This window comes from Montipora capricornis, chromosome 11, assembly GCF_036669925.1.
Source record: "Montipora capricornis isolate CH-2021 chromosome 11, ASM3666992v2, whole genome shotgun sequence".
In the NCBI taxonomy this organism is placed as follows: domain Eukaryota; kingdom Metazoa; phylum Cnidaria; class Anthozoa; order Scleractinia; family Acroporidae; genus Montipora; species Montipora capricornis.
This window is the reverse complement of record NC_090893.1, coordinates 32,545,004-32,563,650: the sequence shown is the minus strand read 5'-3', so window position 1 is coordinate 32,563,650 and position 18,647 is coordinate 32,545,004.

Here is an 18,647-nt window from a genome sequence, read left to right as displayed (position 1 = left end):
TTTAAAATGAACACAGACTTATTGTTACTACATTCCTACATTTACAATGCTGAGCTAAATGAATACTTAAGGACCAATAAGCTTACAGACGCGACACTGCGACGCTTAGGGTGCTTTTCTTTAGGAAAATCGAAATCCGGATTCTTGTATTCAAATGCGGATTTTGCGTTTCTTTACTAAAATCCGAAGTATCCACTCTTTGAGTAGCCTGATTATCAGACGGTCCAGGTCGCTCGTGTCACGCACTCTTCTCCCTTCCCGGTCTGATGGACTTCAAGGTCATGTTCCTGACGTCATGGTTCTACTGTTTTTTTTACACCAATCCGATCGAACTTAACATTTTCTCAAAAGTCAGGAATTTAAGTAATTCAAAATTTTTATAATCACAATGGCGGAAGACCTAAGAGGATTTCAGGGTGCTGTTGGCAGTGTGGAGGCAGTGTGGCCCAGTGGTTAGGGCGCTTGCCTTGAGATTCGGAGATCCCGGGTTCAAGACCCGCTCTGACCACTCGTTGAATTTGATCCTGGTAGTCCCTGGTTCAACTTCCCAGCCGCACTTGTAAATAGCCAACTGGTTTGCCTCCAGCCAGTTGGGATTCTTAACAGTTGTTGTTGTTCTGTTCTGTCGTTTCGTTGTGTTTCATTGGCCCTGAAAAGCCCCTATGGGGAGCGGTCAATTAAGTATGTATTGTATTGTATTGTAAAGTTTGCCAAATCTTTGGTGTGGAGAAACTTTACCCCGAACAGATGAATGCTCGTAAAGCTTTCATTTGAAGGGAGGGTGTTTTTTAGACTTGCTAGCGGGGTTCGGAAAGTCGTTGGTGTTTCAGATGGCTCCCTTTGTCCACGCCAAACTTTCGAAGTTGAATCACGGATTTACAGCCAATCCAATAATTATAATTGTCACTTCACCACTCGTAACCCTAATGAAAGACCAGGTGAATTTTCTTTGGAATCTGAGCATCAGAGCTGGATCTATAGGAGACGATAAGTTTGTAAATATCGTGTATTCTTCGCCGGAGTCTTTACTCGGAAATGGCTACTGGCGAAATATGTTGTTATCCAACATTTGATAGGAATTTGTTGTGGATGAAGCGCATCGTATCAGCCATTGGTATGCATTTCATTAACCGCGCAGCCATGGGCCGAGCGCGGTTCTTGCTCTGCACGTTGTTTTTTTTTTTTTTTTTTTCGTTTTGTCGGTGAGCTCATGCATTTACTCATGTAAAAAAACAACTTTCAAGAAAGAAAGCTGTAAGTTGTTAATAGTGTTGTTATCGTATGGTTCGTACCCATACATATCCTGAAAAAAGTTCCAGATCAAATTAAACCATTACATCATCGGAGATTTTACAACGGCTACGACTGATGGTGCAATCGGGATTTCACCTCGGCTATAAGTGATGGTGTAATAACTTCGTGTGCAGTCGTTGTTGTCAGTTGTTGTGCTACAGACTGATCAAGTGATTTTGTGTGTATGGTCATCAGTGAATCAACAAGGACTGCTTTGGAATTTGCACTACGTTGCGACTATAGTGGTAAGGAAACAGATAAATTTTCAAAGCGCGGTTATAAGATCTAAAAGATCTTCCTGTTTAGTTTTGTTGGTGAGCAGACCCAAGCTTCCACTCGGCCATATAGTCAGCTGGACTTCGAATCACACAACTTATGACGTTTATTCGCCAACAGCTGTTAAAACTTTAATGTATTTAAAAGTTTATGAATATTCTACTCTTTATTTGGTACAAAATATATTCCCTTTTTGTGTTATTGAAGCGCTTGATTCGGAGCGGGTATTGAATACATAAAAAGCCATTACGTCATTCATGGAATGTGTCTACGTTGCAACCTTCATTGGTAGGAAAGTAACCACCGTACTAAAGATAGCCGTGGAGAACGTAATTCTTGGATTATGTGACTCGTGTGACACTACTTTCCTAGCCCTTTACTCATGTAAAAAAATAGGTACCTATAAGGTACGTGTAGCTAGTGCATTGAGACCACTTTCATAAATGGCGACCAGTTTTACATTCTTTTGTATTGATGTTAATTAGACCTATTTCCGGTGAACATAGTTGACATCTCACAAAATCATACAACTTTACAGGAGTCGAGTTTTTAACAATTCTTCTGTACATATTTCTCAATTTTCATTCAATTGTTTGCATCATTTTAACTACACAGATTCTCGACGGTTCTCTGTCCCTTTCATGTACACGTAGGCCTATATGTCCGTATACTTTTCTTGATCGTCCGCGATGCGAAATATATGGTTTGAAATATTTGCTGAAAAAGCACTATTTTCTTTGAGCATAGTTGAGATTATAACGTGTTACTAAATCATGCAACTTAGAGGATCTGGGAGTCGAGCGCTAGCCTCTAACAATTTTTCTGTTCTTATTTCTCACTCTTCTTCTTTTCATTGCTCGTATAATTTTATCAACACGGATTCTCGACGGTTCTCTGTCCCTCACACGCAAGCCTTTATGTCGGTTAGGTTTTCTAGATCGTCCAAAAACACCATCTGCTCTATTGCTATCCTTGGTGTCGGTTGGACTTTTGCTTAACTCGACATTGAGGTTAAATTCCTTATTAGCTTTTTTTTCTATGTATGTTTTAGTTTAAGTATATATTTATTGGGGCTGGAGTCACTGGGACTTCGAGTCCGTCCGTTAGTCCCTCATTTAGAGACTTTTTTTTTCTTCTCTAAATGGAAGTCAAGAAATAAATAAATAAATAAATAAATCAGTAAGAGCCGAGGTCAAATTTCCGAGGAATCATCGATGACGTAATGGTCTTAATTAATCTGGAACTGTCATCAGGATATCTATGGGTATAAACGATACGATAATAACACTTTTAACAACTTACAGCTTTCTTTCCTAAAAGTCGCGATTAAATTTAATTGGTTTTTTACACGAGTAAAGGCCTCGTAGTCACACGCGTCCCTTAATTTAAGTATTACGTTATCCACGGCTATGTTTAGTACGGTGGTTATTTCCCTACCAATGAAAGTTGAAACGTTGACACATTCCATGGATGACATAATGACCTTTTATGTATTCAATACTCGCTTCGAATCAACCCCTTAAATAACACAAAAAGGCAATATATTTTGTACTAAATAAAGAGTGGAATATCCATAAAATTTTAAGGACATAATTTAACGTTTTAAAAGCTTTTGGCGAGCCCATGAGGAGGAGCGAACAACAGCGCTATATTCCTGTCACGGCGTTTTCACAGACCTATTTATTTTTAGATTGAGTTCCCCGCGAATGAGAATCCCACAGGAGCCCGATAACCAATCATAGGAAACTAACTTGACGTCATAGCGTCAAAGGTAGTCAAAAAATAGATCGGTCTGTAAAAATGCCGTGACATAGGCATAGTTACTTATGGGCTCCTGCATACGTCGCGGTCACGTTTTTCTGTATATAGTTTATTCCGGCCTTTTACATTGCCCTTTTATTTACTACTAGTCCGGTTGTCATTAAACGCGCACGCGATGCCCACAGGATATCCAGTCCTGGTGTTTGTCTGCGTGGGATGATACTCAGCATGAAAATGATTTGTTCTCGTTTCACCGCGAGAGTGATTAGAGAACAAGTCATTTAAGCCTTACTTATAAGAATTCTGCCATTACTTGATCATCGGAATCAGTGTGTCCGTAATAAAGAGGTTTAGTTTCTATCAATTTGCTCCCTGGGGCAGAGATGTAGTGACCGTTATCCGTATTATAGAGGTTTTTTAAAAGAAAATAAGCCAGAATATTTTTGGGACATAGGAAACTGTCAGTAATAGAGAGGTGTCCGTAAGGAGAGGTTCGATTGTATTTTGATACTTTATTGGTAAATAAATCATTATTCTTACCTTAAATTTTAGATGTCTGTCTTTAATGCGCTTTAAATCTTCCTTTGCCTTGAGTTTATCTCCTTCATTGCGTTGCCCATAAAATTCCTTTTCTCTTTTCATTTCGTCTTCCTCCCATGTCTTTTTCAGGACTTGAGCTGCCTTTACGAATTCCTCGCCGCTGTTTTTCTCAATTAACTCCCAAACTGGTCTGTAACTTTCGCAATTGCCGCGATCAGTCAAGGCCCAATTTGAACTATCTGACAGAAGTTCCTTGAAAGTTGCTGGATTATGTGCCTGCGGGCCAATAGATTCCATGGAGAGGGTAAATTTCGCTGCACTGCTTTCCTTGACAATTTTCTTGTTTTCTCCATCCATGTGATCGTGCTCAAACTCGGCTCTGGCGTCAACCCCAAATGCTCCAGAGAGGAAACCAGCCATTTTACAGCTAAGATGATCAACTGCTGCCTTCCGTAGCTCCGTTGTATTAGTTGTCCCTTCACTTTCTGCATCGACTATGCTGAAAAACACTCCCCCGAGGGTTTGCACTCCTTCAGGATAATGGCTCCCGTAACGAGATAAGAAATTTCGAGCGGTGTCTTCACAGCTAATGGACACTGCCTCTGATTGAGCTGACAAGGTGAGCCTTAACTGATCGGATCTGAATCGAAATGTCTTTTTATCGATCCTAATGTAATGGAGGACAGACGCAGTGGAAGAGGACGCTTGCTCATATTGCTCGTGTTGGTGTTGTTCACTGAATTCCCCTTTGAACTCTGCAGCTAATAGGCCATCAACTCCAGACATACGCAAACCAACTAAACTACTCGATTCTGACACCTTTTTGACGCACACGGAAGCAAGTCCTTTTTTGAAGAATGTTTTATACTTCATTTTTTGGGCATTGTGTGGGTTCTTTAAGATCACCGTCTCTGGTACTTCAATGAGCTTTAACTCTGCTGGTTTTGGTAATTTGAATTTAGAGTGATAGATACCACAAAAGGCTCTTCCTGCGCTGACGTTTGTAACAATTTCCATATCACTTTTGTACGATCCAGGTGTTATTACGGGCTTAGTGGAGGGTTGTTTGTGTGGTCCATCGATGCCTTGCGCATTGCTATGTTTTGGCCACACCTTCCAGGACTGCGCCTTCAACAAAAGAAACAGCGGATTAAAGATAGTTATCTGTAATATCTCCAAGAATTTACAATGCAGAACTGACGCCGTATGTACGCTTGTTTTGTTTTTTTTTTATTTGTTTTTGTTTTGTTTTTTTTTTAATTTTTTTTTTTGACTTCACACTGTGAAGTGCATCATACTGGGTGTAACACACTGATTTCCGACCCCAAACAATTTTTAATTTACAGTAAGGTAGCGAGGAGCTATATTAGCAACTGGTTGTCTTATTTACTTAGGATCACCAGCCTATTCCCGTTTGGATGGCGATTCGTCAGCGATTTCTGAGAAATACAAACAGACAAACAGACTTAAAATTTGTAGGGAATTTGGCCGTGCATCACTGATCCTCGGACCTGGGAGTAGTGACGTGATCCTGACTGCAGAAAATGTGTGAAATTGTCTCCTCGGACCTAGCCACTATGAAGCCACAGTTGCGTGCGTGTTATACATTCTGGGTTGTCTCACTTATGTTGTCGTGATTGGTTCAGTGGTCTAGAGGTTAAGGCATCTGATTGGTAATCGAGAGACCCAGGTTCCATTCCTGACCACGTCGCATTTTCACTTGCTTTTTAGTTGCGTTGATTGCTGTTCCCAAATTAACTTTGTATGTTTGTATTTCTCAGAAATCGCTGACGAATCGCCATCCAAACGGGAATAGGCTAGTGATCCTAAGTAAATAAGACAATCAGTTGCTACTGAAATATCCCCTCGCTACCTTACTGTACTTTTAAGTCGTTGTCACGGAAGTCTTTGCATATCCCTTTTTTGATTTTTCTCATTTCTCTTGGCTTCACGCTGAAGGCTGCCAGTCCGTCGTCTCGGTATAAGCCGATGTTATGTGCATACTTCTTGGTGAGGAGAGACAAAAGGTAGCATCCAACCAATTCACATGTTTCAGTTCCATCGAAGGAACCCATGGTGACGTCGAATTGATTGTCTGCTGATTTTTTCTCTCATGGGCAATTTCCGCTGAACAACAATGATCGTTTTGCGTGCAGGATGATCTCACGCTCGTGTTTGGATATTTGGCGGTAATTAGTGGCAAAGTCGAGCGCTTTAGAAAGCAACTTCTCGGTTTTTGAGGGATGAAACTCACAAACGTTAAAACATATGTACGAGGGCGAGTTCTTGTTTTTTTAACCACTTCAGGACGCTGGCGGTGTTTTTCCACTGGTTTACTTTCGTGCTGGTGATAATGGAGGCGTTAATGTCGTCTAGGATGTGCTTGCTAATTGCACCAATTTCCGGCGGTACGTTGGATGGTCGTAAAAATTCGGTTTATGATCCTTTAGCGTGACAAATGCTTCCTTCTTCGCTAATTTTTCACTGCGGTCATCTAAATTGACTCGTTCAGCTATTTTAGCAGACTTCGCATCAAGTTCTCCTATGAGTTTGTCATTTGATTTCTTGTAGGTTTTAGTGACGTTCTCTTTAACCAACTTGTCGTAGGAAGATGGGTTCATGGCATAAAAATTTGTGGTCTTGTCTGCGGGAATTAGGAGGGTGTTTGGCTTTTTGATCTTGTTTTTGATGTCACAGTTCAGTTTACTTTGAAAGCTCATGTGTGAGAGAGTTTGATTCCCCATTACATGTTTTACACTGAAAAGTTTGAGAACGCTTTTTTACTTGGCACTGATTTTATTTATGATTATTATCGGCTAACGACGCTCGGTTGCGTGAGCCTGACGTTATTTTGCGAGATAATCAAAATAAAGATAGCTTGGTCTTAGAAAATTTCGTGACACAAATATAAGGAACTTGTGCGTTTCTAGTTATGAGCTCCTGTTAATTCCCCGATGAGATTTAAGATTTTTCAATTTTGGTTAAAAATAAAAACATCTTACTTGAAAACGTCGTGGATGATTTGTCCAAGATTGACTTCTGGATACCGTAAAAACGAGTTTTACTAAGCCGGCTTGGGACCTTTTTTCTTCTATTCGCGTGGAAGCCTATTCCCAAATTCAAATTTGCCACCTCGATACTCAGGAATAATTAATAATGGCCGACTATTCTGCCGATGATTTCATTAGATTACATATCAGTTCACTAGAATATGAGTTTCGCTGTGGGGTCCAAGCCCCGCGAAAGGATCTTAAACAAAGGCATCCATTCCTTCTTGGCGTTCCTTTATGCAATTTTTGTTCACAGAATAAGAGAGGATGATGATGTAGTCATTTAAGTACCATGACAAGATTACCCAATATTTAACAGTCACTAATAGTGGCATTTGTGGTCTTTGCTTATCAATTAGATTCGTTACCTTCAAGTGTTCAGTGTGTGCGCAGGTGTTTTGTAACCGCGCATCAGCATCATGAAGGCCCCACTTGTTAAAGCCTCGAGATCTTAGGCAGCGTTTACACGAACACGGTTTCACATCGACTCGGTTTCATGGCTTATAGAAACCGCGCGAAACCGCGTCAAAGTCGATGCGGTTTGGAAGTGTTTACAAGGAACCGTTTTCGTCAGAAAATCCAAGTCGTGATGGTATAAGCCAGCACTGCACTACATGCTAAATTCACTATTTTGAATTGAACAATGCAGATTACGCGCCAAAATAGTAGCCGTATTCAAATCGATGCGGTTTCGCTGTTTACACGACAGATGAAACCGCATCGTTTTGAAGACGCTTCACTTTTGGCACCGGCTTCAACTCGACACAGTTTCGATTACACTCTCGATCGGTATCGTGTAAACAGAAGGAGTATCCACATCAACAACGATGCGGTTACAAATGAAACCGCGTTCGCGTAAGCGCTGCCTTATGCGCGGTGGGTAAGTATCTTTAACTTGGAGTGGATTTAAAGAGCTCGATAGTGCCATCCAACGGATGAAGTTATCCACGGTTCTGTTTCTCAAAAGCTCCGGAAACTTTTCGGGCGCGAAAAGTCATTTTTAAATCTATGAACCGCTTATTCTGTATTCTGAACAGTTCGCCTATTAACAGCTTTTCAATACAAAAAAAAGCAAAATTACTGCAAAGTTCCATTCCTTTAACGTCTTTCTTTAAAAGATATAGAGGGAATTGTTGCTCTCGAAATACACCCGAAAACTTTCGGGGCTTTCGAGAAACGCACGCCTGGCTACGAACAAATGGGGATTAATCTGCCTGGCGAGGACTACATGTTGTCTACTCGGAAAAAAAAGAATGGTTGAAATCATTTCCGGGGATGGCAAATTCAACAAGACGGTAGGCCTCGTTTATACTGTAGTGAGAGGATTTTTTTGAATCCAGTTCTTTCCAGTCATAACTCGATGAAGTAACTAATAGTATTACGGCTCTACTGAACAATCAGGTCAGTGACCAGACTAATACGATCCAACGGCAATTGACTACGTAAGGTGGCTACCGCTCGGCAGGTTGTCCAAGTGTCAGTCAATTAGCGAATTTTAGATTGGAGTACGAATTTTTCGTAGTAAGCACGCGCATTAGGTTTGGAGGTCAAGATTTGTCTAAGTGTGCCTGCTTAGAATGGAAAACTTCGTACTCGTATTCCAAACTAAAGGTCACGAATGTCATCACGAATACTCCCGATCCAGGGGAGAAACATCAACAATAATGGTATTACTGACTTAGACCAGGAACCCATAAGTAGGGGCTTCCACATGTTATGGTCCAGGCCACCAGCAGTGCCAGCACAGGGGTAGACAAGGTTATTTTTAGTTACTGAGATTCCCACGATAAAGTAGTTGCCAAGGTCGCAAGCGCTCTCCTCTGTGCGAAAAATACACGGATGATAAGCAATGAGTTCCTGTCAGTCGCTGTCACGCAAATACATTTGCCTACCCATGTTCTTTAGCGCGCCCTTGCATGTTCTTTAGCCATGTTCTTTTCATGTTTTAACCCATGTTCTTTAGCCATTTGCCTACCCATGTACTTTAGCGCGCGAAATGTTCTTCCAATAGTAGCTCCGTCCACTCCTTTGTCGGCGTACGAACTCAGTGGTCAAGATGCACGCTCCTACTTTTGGGTTCCTGCTGGAATTCACTTAACCTTTTACCTAAAGTACAAAATACTGCCAACCACTTACACTGGAAAGGTGGTTTACTAATTTAGAAATGGTTTGAACTTAATCTTAAGTCTTATTTTAAGATAAAGCAGCTAAGTAACTTACACTGAGGTATCCAATGATTATGACGAAGAGACCGGAAGCAATCAGTAAAAGGTCGTGTTGTGTCACGGCGCCCAAGCTTCTCCAGCTCATGTGAAACTTTCCTATCAAGACAGTACAGGAAAAAGTGAAATATTACTACTTGTTTGATCGTTTTTGCTGTTTACGATCTCATCACGAGAAAACACATCCCGTAAAAGTTTTATGCAGGGCAGAGAACATTCATTCTGTTATATTACTGGGGTGTGAATTCTTCGTATTTCCCTAATTTGTCCTGCGTTGTCCTTGAGTCGTTGTTCATTTCCCTTGTACGAGGAGAATTCGTTATTCACTTTCCTTTCACGTAGCTTTTTCTTTTATAAACTCTGGCCGTAAGGCTCAGAGTTAAGTATTCGGCTTTCAATCTTCCATCCCTTCCAGTCGCGGTGCGCATGGGTAAGATTTATGTTTTTGGAACTCTTGCAAAAGGAACTTTTGTTGAGGTGTATTAAGCGAGAAAACATCTATTTTTCTTTACGCGACCGGAAACGAGTGTTTGTGTTTTAGTGTACGTAATATCCGGTTGTGTTACAAGACTAGTCAGCCATCTTTAGCCAGCTACTTTTTTTTCATTGTACCAGTAATGCTGATGAACAGTGTTGAAATTATCATGATAGCCTCGCAGAAACTTGGTTTTTCAGTTTCGAGTCGAAGCAATGCATAGTGAAACATTTTTAGATGTGAACATCGATTCCACGATCGGAGTTTTTTCGATGTTATATCGCTGTCGTTATGGCATGCCTGGAACATTTTCAGTCTTACGTATAATTTGAAGAGAAAAGACACATAGAAGCAAGCGTTGCTGAGGACTGGAAGACCAAGTCCATGGTAGAGAAGGACAACCGGCAGAACCTCAATTTCATCACTCAGTAATGATCATGAGTAGATGTAATAAAACTATGTTATTGCTGTTGAAAGCGGTTGAAAGGTCATGCTAACTGTATTCAATGACTGTAGTTCTCAACTTAGAGAAGATTTAGAGACTCCAGGTTTCTGATTTAGAGACTTCCAGATTTAAAATTCTGGTCAGACCGCCGTAGAGACTCGCACCTCTTGCACTCGGAGAGCTGCGTACGCCCTAACAAGACCGCATACTAGTTCTTATCAGCAGTTCTACCAGAATAAATGATGACACTTCTCTGTGACCCGGAATTCAAATGCCATCAGTCAGGGACGCTTGAACCGAATCGGCTAAAGTAAAGGCCAGAGTTTAGCCTTCCTGTAGCCTCGTATCATTCCGAATATTGAGACTATTATTTTTCAGTCGTCATTCACAGTTCATTATTTTGCTCAAATGCGTAGTTAAAATTCCTCAAACAACAACAGTAACAATGAGGATGATAATGGATTTAGCGCTGGGACACACTACAGAAATCAGCTCCAATCAAACGTTTGTTTTTATGGAGAGGGGAAAAACCGAACAACCCGGAGAAAAGCCTCCTCCCAGTGCAGAGTAGAGGACCAACAAACTCAGCCCACATCCACATATGTCACCGAGTCCGGGAATGGAACGCGGGACACATTGGTGGAAGGTAAGTTCTCTCACCACTACGCCAACCCTGTTCCCCTAACTTCTTATAATTTCTTGACAATTATATCAATGCAATGGGCGAAAATAGCATTTCTGAGCGTTTAATTTTGAAAAGTTTACGTTAATTGGTTGGTCAACCCTTTACATTTTGCCCAGTCGTCATTGAATTTGCCCTGCTGTTAAGTCTAACAGTTTGAGTTCCTCAAGGTGGTTCTCAGTGGCGGATCCAGGACTTCAGATTAGGGGTTAGCACGCAGCTGCAAAAATTGTGAACGGTTGAAGAGAAGACAAGTCCCCTTGCAAACTTTGCGAAAAATCGCAAAAATCGTAAAACATGAAAAAATAAAGAAGGCAACTCCCCAACTAGAACTCACGATTTCTGCGATTTTTGCGACATTTGCGAAAATTGCGAAAAATCGCAAAAATCGTAAAAGGTTAACAGGTAAAAAAGAAGAAAACAAGTCCCTAACTAGGAGTCACGATTTCTGCAATTTTTGCGAAAAATCGTAAAAGGTGAAAAGAAGACAAGGCTCCAACTGGAACTCGCGATTTTTGTGATTTTGTGCGAATTTACCGTAAAGTGCAAGGTTCTTAAAAGCTGAAAAGATGAATAACATGAGTCCCCGACAAGAATCAAGATATTGGGAATTTTTCCACAATTTGCAAAAATCGCTAACATGCATAACCAATGCATGTACTTCTGTACAGGACTCCTTCAGAAGCGACAGGCTACAAACTATGCATATGTTAGTTCATGGTCTGAAATTTTCATTAAAGAAGCTCCAAGTACTACACACTTTTCACAGTGAATCAAAAATTGGGAAATTTGTTCCATTGTTAAAGAAGAAAAATAGGACAAAAATGGCGAAATGAAAGATGCTTCATTATTCGGCTATGCTGACTTGGAAAGCGCTTCAATACACTCTTGTCTGATGATTCTACGTTGATATTCATAACTATTTTAATAGTTCATTTTAGCGATATTATCATAATGTCATTGGTACTTATTCCTGACGATTGCAATTGTTCGTTTTTGTTATATTAATCCTTTGTTGTAATTGCTTTTTCGTTCTTGCCGTGTTTAATTAAAAGACTTTTCGGTACATTCTTATATTAGAACGCACTTTTGAGTTAGTAAGTGCAACGTCGTTATGGGAGTCTCATGGTTTCGGAAGAACTCTTTTAATTACACCGAAATTGAGGATATGATTAGAATTTAAGACCATAATTACGGTCAGCTGTATGGCCTCAGTGACCTTAGTGACCATTCACAGTCACAGCAAGGGGTCATTCCGAACGACCGTTTTCCCGGTCTGTGTTCATAGATGTCCAAATCCATGTCAGACTCGCGTTTCGGCCTTGTACTCAGTACGGAGAAGGTATTCCTTTTCGTGGCAACTCGGGTGTACTGATCAGCATGTAAAAATGCAATCAAAAAATTATTTTTGTCTTGTCGGATCTTAAGAAAGACAAGTGCAAGTTTAGGTGTCGGGATAATTAAAAGTGTTTTTCTTAATAGGGTTATGTTAGGCGCTGCATTAAAAAGTAATGTTATATTTTCTTGTAAGTCATGGGTATTTTTAATGTGGTTTCGTCAGTATACTCATTGCTTGTAGTTCTTGTACTGTGAGAATAACCTTGGTTCAATGCTGCGGCGTCTTAATGTTTTGGTAAGGTTGCTTATGTCCAAGTGAAAACCAGTCCAAGTATTATCAATTTGAAATACTCGGTCAACCAGAGTGCGTACTAGTCCTAATTTGTAACTAAAAGGTACAAAGCTGTAATAATTAAGGAAGAATTTGTTTCCTTCTAGCGTTATCGAGAATGTTGTTAGAAAATTTCTCAACAATTACTTTACCTCCGATTCCTCTCAGAGTGTTGCTCGGAAGGAGAATTGTTTGTATTTTAAATTACCGTACATCGGTCCCTTTTCCATCATAACACAACGCATTAAGAAATTAGTCAACACATTTTGCAGCGACCTGGAAATTAAGTTGGTGCTCACCCCGTTTAAAATCAGGAGTTGGTTTGGGGCGAAGGATCCTATCCCTGCGGGTTTACATCTCGCCTCCGACAAACATTCCCACATCTTTAAGCACTTGAGAGGTTTTGAAAATTGTCGCTCCCGGTGTTCAGAAGACTGTTTTAAAATCCTCGACTCTGCTTCCACACGTTTCCAATTGAAAATTAAAGAAGCCATGCATATCCTTTGGGAGCAGCCATCTTTCAGTTCCCAAGTCAAACATCTTTCATACTAATTAGTTTCTTTTCTTATCTTAAATAGTCTGTTTTTTTCTGTTTTGTTTTGTGGTTGTTCTGTTCTAGCCTTAATCCTTAATTACTCATGTTATATCTCACTTCGTTACACTATTTATTGCTCAACCTTAGTTTATTTCTCATTGTACAACTGACGATGGATGATTTTCATCCGAAACATGTCAACATCGTATGGATCATCAAAGCGATTATTATTATTATTATTATTATTATTAAAGTCAATCTTATACTTATTATCATTATCATTATCATTATCATTATCATTATCATTATCATTATCATTATCATTATCATTATCATTATCATTATCATTATCATTATTAATTAAACTGACAAGCTACACTCACGAAAATACAAACTTTAGGCTATTTGGACAGCTCACCTCCATCGTGAGTGAACCCGGTTCCTTGCTCTTCGTCTTTACCCTTTTCAGAACTAGATAAGGGCGTAGTAGGTGTGTATGAACTGCTGCCTGAACCTAAATCCGTACTTGATGAAGGTGAGGGGACTAAAGAAGCATCTGCTGAATGCTCTTTTTCTTCAGAACTATTCTGGTTCCAGGTTGTTTGTTCGGTTGAGCTGGATTTACTTTCAGATGACCTTTCGGATGGATTTATATCTATCGAAGACATCAGCGATGACAAAACCGTTGATCTGACTTCAATGTTTACCTGAGTTTCTGTCAATGAGTCCCCAGCCGAAGCCTTATGCGACGAAGGTGTTTCTTGAGGCGCGGTATCCTGGGTTAACGTTGTTGCGCTGTTCGGAGTGTTCTTTGATATTGAAGTTGATCCTACTGGCACCGGAACAGGCATTGTCCCAAAGGAAGTTTCCTTTGACTGAATTGAAGAAACTCGCCCAAGAAAGTACTTAGCCTTACTTGAACCTCTGCGGTCGTGAAATGGATAAATCGAACTGTTGATTGCATCAAGCGATGAGTGAAGTGCCCAGACCAAAAACACCTCCGTGTTATTCTGCAGAAAAAGTGAAGTGTCCACATTATCCCAAACAACAGCCCAATTGTGCCAAGAGGGTTTCTGTTCAATTTTGAGTCTAATCGAGGGGATACTAGTTTCTGCTGAGAACGGAAAACCTGATTTATGTTTATTTTGTTTTTACCTCTTCAACATAATGCAAAATGTGTGGATGAATTGGCTGGCCTAATAGAGAACAGAAAGGCCGGTACATGAATACAAAATCCAATGTTCAAAAGGGAAAGGAAAGGAGGTGGAGAGCTGAGAGGGAGGGGGGGCTTACACAATGGAGCTTTTTACTGTGATATACTTTATTTCATTTACAGATTAGCAGAATGGTGGCAAGTATTTTTACTCGTCATGTATTGAAATGTTGCATGCAATGTAATTGTAATAATTTGTAACTAGGCTTTTTACAGGAGTTTAAGTTCTGCAGAAACCACTGAAAGGGAACTGTTGATCTTTTGTAAATATTGTATATGTAATATCTATTAATAAGCCCCGGCTAAACGTTCCAAAATTGTTGGCCAACAGTTTGTTGTTGCATTTAGCAGCACCCCATGTTGGATGCCGTCGATCCAAGATTTTTTTGTTTGGATGAATGTTGGACATGTTGGAACGTTTAGCCCCAGCTTTACTGTTTCTAATTTAATGCCTCAGGGACTTTTGGGTGCGCGTGTTGTCATTTTGCGAAATGGAAGGCAAATTATAGGCCCAATAAACGGCGCTTTAAAGGTTGTACGCAGAAAACGGCAAAATTTGAGATCAACGGAATAATTTCCTTCATAGAGTGTGTTCGCTCACGGGACCAGTGACCATATTGTGATACTGAAACAAAAGAAAGAAATTGCATAAAAATAGAGTTCAATTCCCAAAAGAATCTTTTTTCTCCTACAACATGGCCGCCATTTCTTTGTTCTTTCCTCCAACATGGCCGCCGTGACGTCACGCGAACACACTATAGGCGTGATTTTTTGTATTCAGCATGGAACAGATCACTTCACAAATTTAGCGTCCCTTATCATTTGGCCGCGATTTCGCAAAAGGACAAAAAACTCGCAAATTTATTTGCTTGGAGGTACGCACAGTTTGGAACTTTTTTTCAATGATACGATCTTCACACAGAAAACATAGTAAAGACAAATTATAGAATTAAAGAAAGAAAGTTACTTGTTTAAGCTTTTCTTTCTCGATGTTGTTCCGAAATCCCTGCAGTCTGATTGGTTCCGGGAAGCGCGAAATTTTCACTCTTGCCCATGAACAGGGGAGGAATCGATGCGCGGGAGTGACCCCGTGTAAACATTACTTTTATTGTATTATTTGGATATATTTATGTGATTTAAAGGTGTGACTTCGAAGCTTTGTAGTTTCTCGCTTGAAGCAAACTTCCTTATACTCTGGATTTTGCTTAGCTCGAAGGAAATTGTTCGATCCTTTATAGTCCCGACCAAGCCAGGTTTCTTGTTTTCTCTTTGAGAACAATACAAATGTCATTCAACGGCCTTGGTCGGTCCATATTGGGAAAACTGTGCCCTCTGTCTCAAGTACTCGAGACCACAAGCACAGTTTTTCCTAATATGGACCTCCTTGCTGGTAAACCACCTGCAAAAGAGTTTCTTTTCCTCAGCAATTGCAAAATCGACTATTGTTTTTGAAGTGTCGGAAATCGCATGATTGAACCGACTCTGCCGTGAAATGCGCTTGCGCACACTTCTTGACAGTGCTTTCGGATATCCGCAGTGCTTCAGAAATATCTTCTAGGGTGAGATCATAACCGAAAACTCTTTGACGTAATTTCAAACCGAAGTCGTCCAAGGTACCCTTTCTCTCTGCTATGAGAACTGTTTTGATACAATGAGGTCAAGGTAAGCCTCTAAAAGTATTTACAGTTGAACATGAAAACATTTGCTGAAAATATTTGCAGTTGCTTCGCTTTGGATAGCTTTTTTTTAAGAGAACCTTCCCCTATGGGGAATGCATTTTTTCAAAGTCTATATGGCAAAAATTGCAACAAAGCCACCATTTAAACGTAAGTTATTTGTAGGTAATGTTTGGTTGTTTGCTCTAACACCTCGAGAAACGTTTTCCCAGGGTACGTAGACAATGTTTAGGGTGTACTCATTTATTATAACAACGCTGAATATTTTAATCTTACCATGAACTGGATGTCTTTTGCATCACCGGTGTTGCCGGGTCGTTCAACATTTAAAATAGTATGGCCCTCTTCCTCAATAGCCCCTAGTAACTTGTAATCTTGACTTGAGTCCAGCGGTGGCGGTGAGGGTCCTCTGCCGTACATGTCCTGTATGAAATGTGAGTCTCAAGAGTTAAAGAAACTTAACTATGTAAAAATTCGACTCATTTGTTCAGTCCTTTAAAGCTCGAAACACAGTGTGGGTCGGTAAGTCAGCGAGTCAGTCTGTGAGTCGTCAGGAAGAGACGGAGTCAGTCAGTCAATGAATCAGTCAGTAATAGTAATAGTAATAGTAATAGTAATAGTAATAGTAATAGTAATAGTATTCCTTATTGCGGCGCCTTACCCTCCAAAGGGAGGTATTGGTCTAGTTACAATAAAGGTTTGAACATTAACTAATAAAAATACGACTTTGAGCTTCCAATCTTGAGCATGTTTATAAGTTGGATCGAGCGATTGTTGCAACCCTTCTGGAGAAGGGCTGATTACTACCAAATCATCTGCATACACTAAGCAACTTAGAGATTGATTTCCTAGCACCACATCTGGGCATTTGGTCTGTTTAAAATATTGCGGTAAATCATTCATAAATAAAGAAAATAAAACTCGACTTAAACCATCACCTTGCCTTATCCCCTTGTTACATGAAAATAGGTCTGTAAGTGTGTTGTGATCAACTTTAACGCAACTCTAAATTGAGGAATACATGGACTTTATGGCATTGAAGAATTTACCTCTAATTCCGTATTTGTGTAATTTATGGATCATACCGCATTGCTATACACTATCAAAAGCTCTTTCGTAATCAATAAAACCAAGATAAAGCCTTTGTGATGTTTGGTGATGGAGTAGTTGGCGGAGAATAAATAACCTATCTGTGGTTCTAGCATTTGGACTGAACCCAAACTGTTCTGGATTTAAATTATTGTGTTGCTCAATAAACTTATTTAATCAGTTTTGCAAAATTGATGAAAACAGTTTCCCTAAGCATTTGGTTAAAGTGATTCCTCTGTAATTAGCGGGGTATTTCTTGTCACCTTTCTTTTTGGTTTTATGACACCTATCTTCCACTCAGTCGGGAAGGTGCTGGTTTCAATGATGTCAGTTGAATATTCTTTCTGGAGAAGGCATGAGATAATACCGTATGTGTTTGATCATTTCAGTTAGAAGAGTGTTTGTACCAGGTGTTATTTTATTTTGAGTTTAGAAATTTGATCACGAATTTCTTTCACGGTGATCGGCCCATTTAAAAGTTTATCTGACAGAGTAGATTCGTCGAGATTGTTTGAGGGATTGACACTGAACTGTGTGTGATTCTTGGGTTTCATCTGCGTCACATAAAAGGTTTTGAGAAATGCTTTATCCATTCTTTTGGTGGACTATCAGAACTTTCGTCAATCGTCTCACTTTTTCGAATTTTGTTCATTAGTTTCCAGAAATCTCCCCTTTGGTTGGAATCAACTAAGGTGGCCGGTGTTTATTTCATTTAAAAGCTGATTTTTATATCTTTTATTCGTCTTTTTTACTAGTTTTTTGGAGTTCTTTTTGAGAACAAAATATTCTTGTCGCAATGATTGAGGAGTTGTGGGATTAATTTTGTTCGCAAGTTTCTGCAGCTTTTTCTTTAACTGTCTGCAAGTGCTATCATACCATGGTTTGTTTTTTTACGCATTTTACTACGTGATGGTACTAGCCTAATTATAAATTCTGCAACCGATTTTAGCATTTGATTGAACAGTGAAATCTCATTATCTATTGAACTATGGTGTTTTGCTCTAAACTCGACAATGTACCTATGAATTTATCTTTGAATTCTGGCTTCCAAAGAAATTTGGTGAAGCGGTTTCGCGAAGATACCTCTGTTCTTGGAGGTTCTTTTGGGGTGTTGTTGCTGTACATGATGCCACGATTACATGAAGCCAAATTAAGAGTGATAGGAGAGTGATCAGAATATGATGTCGAAGCTTGTACTTGAAATCCTAACATTGCGTTTTGATGAGATCTTCGCTGACTAACGGTGCTTGCCCCTTTGTATTGATACGATGTTAACTTTCCGTTTAGCTCACCTGTAACTCGGCCGTTTAATATCCTCAGTTTATTTCCTATGCATAATCGTAATGTCTCGCCACCTAATTTGTTAAAGCTGTAATCCGCATTGTTTCGTTTTGCCCAATTCTTATCAAGATTATATGTGTTATCGGCTGCCATAAAATCTTGAAAATCATTTTCGATAAAGTCATTCAAGGTTCCAGTCCTAGCATTGAAATCACCAAGCAGAATAATTTGTCCTTGTGTGGAAAATTTGTGTCTTTCTTGTTCTAAATCGCTTAGGAGGTCTTCGCCTGCTCAGTTTTCGCTGTGACTGAATTGGGGGTAAATAAACCGCCGCTTGATAAATGTCGGATTCTATACCAAATAAATGTCTTTTTAGACGATTCCAAATTATGTTTGGAGATGCGCTTTTAATGTGGGAAACGAGGTCTGAATGTTTATTC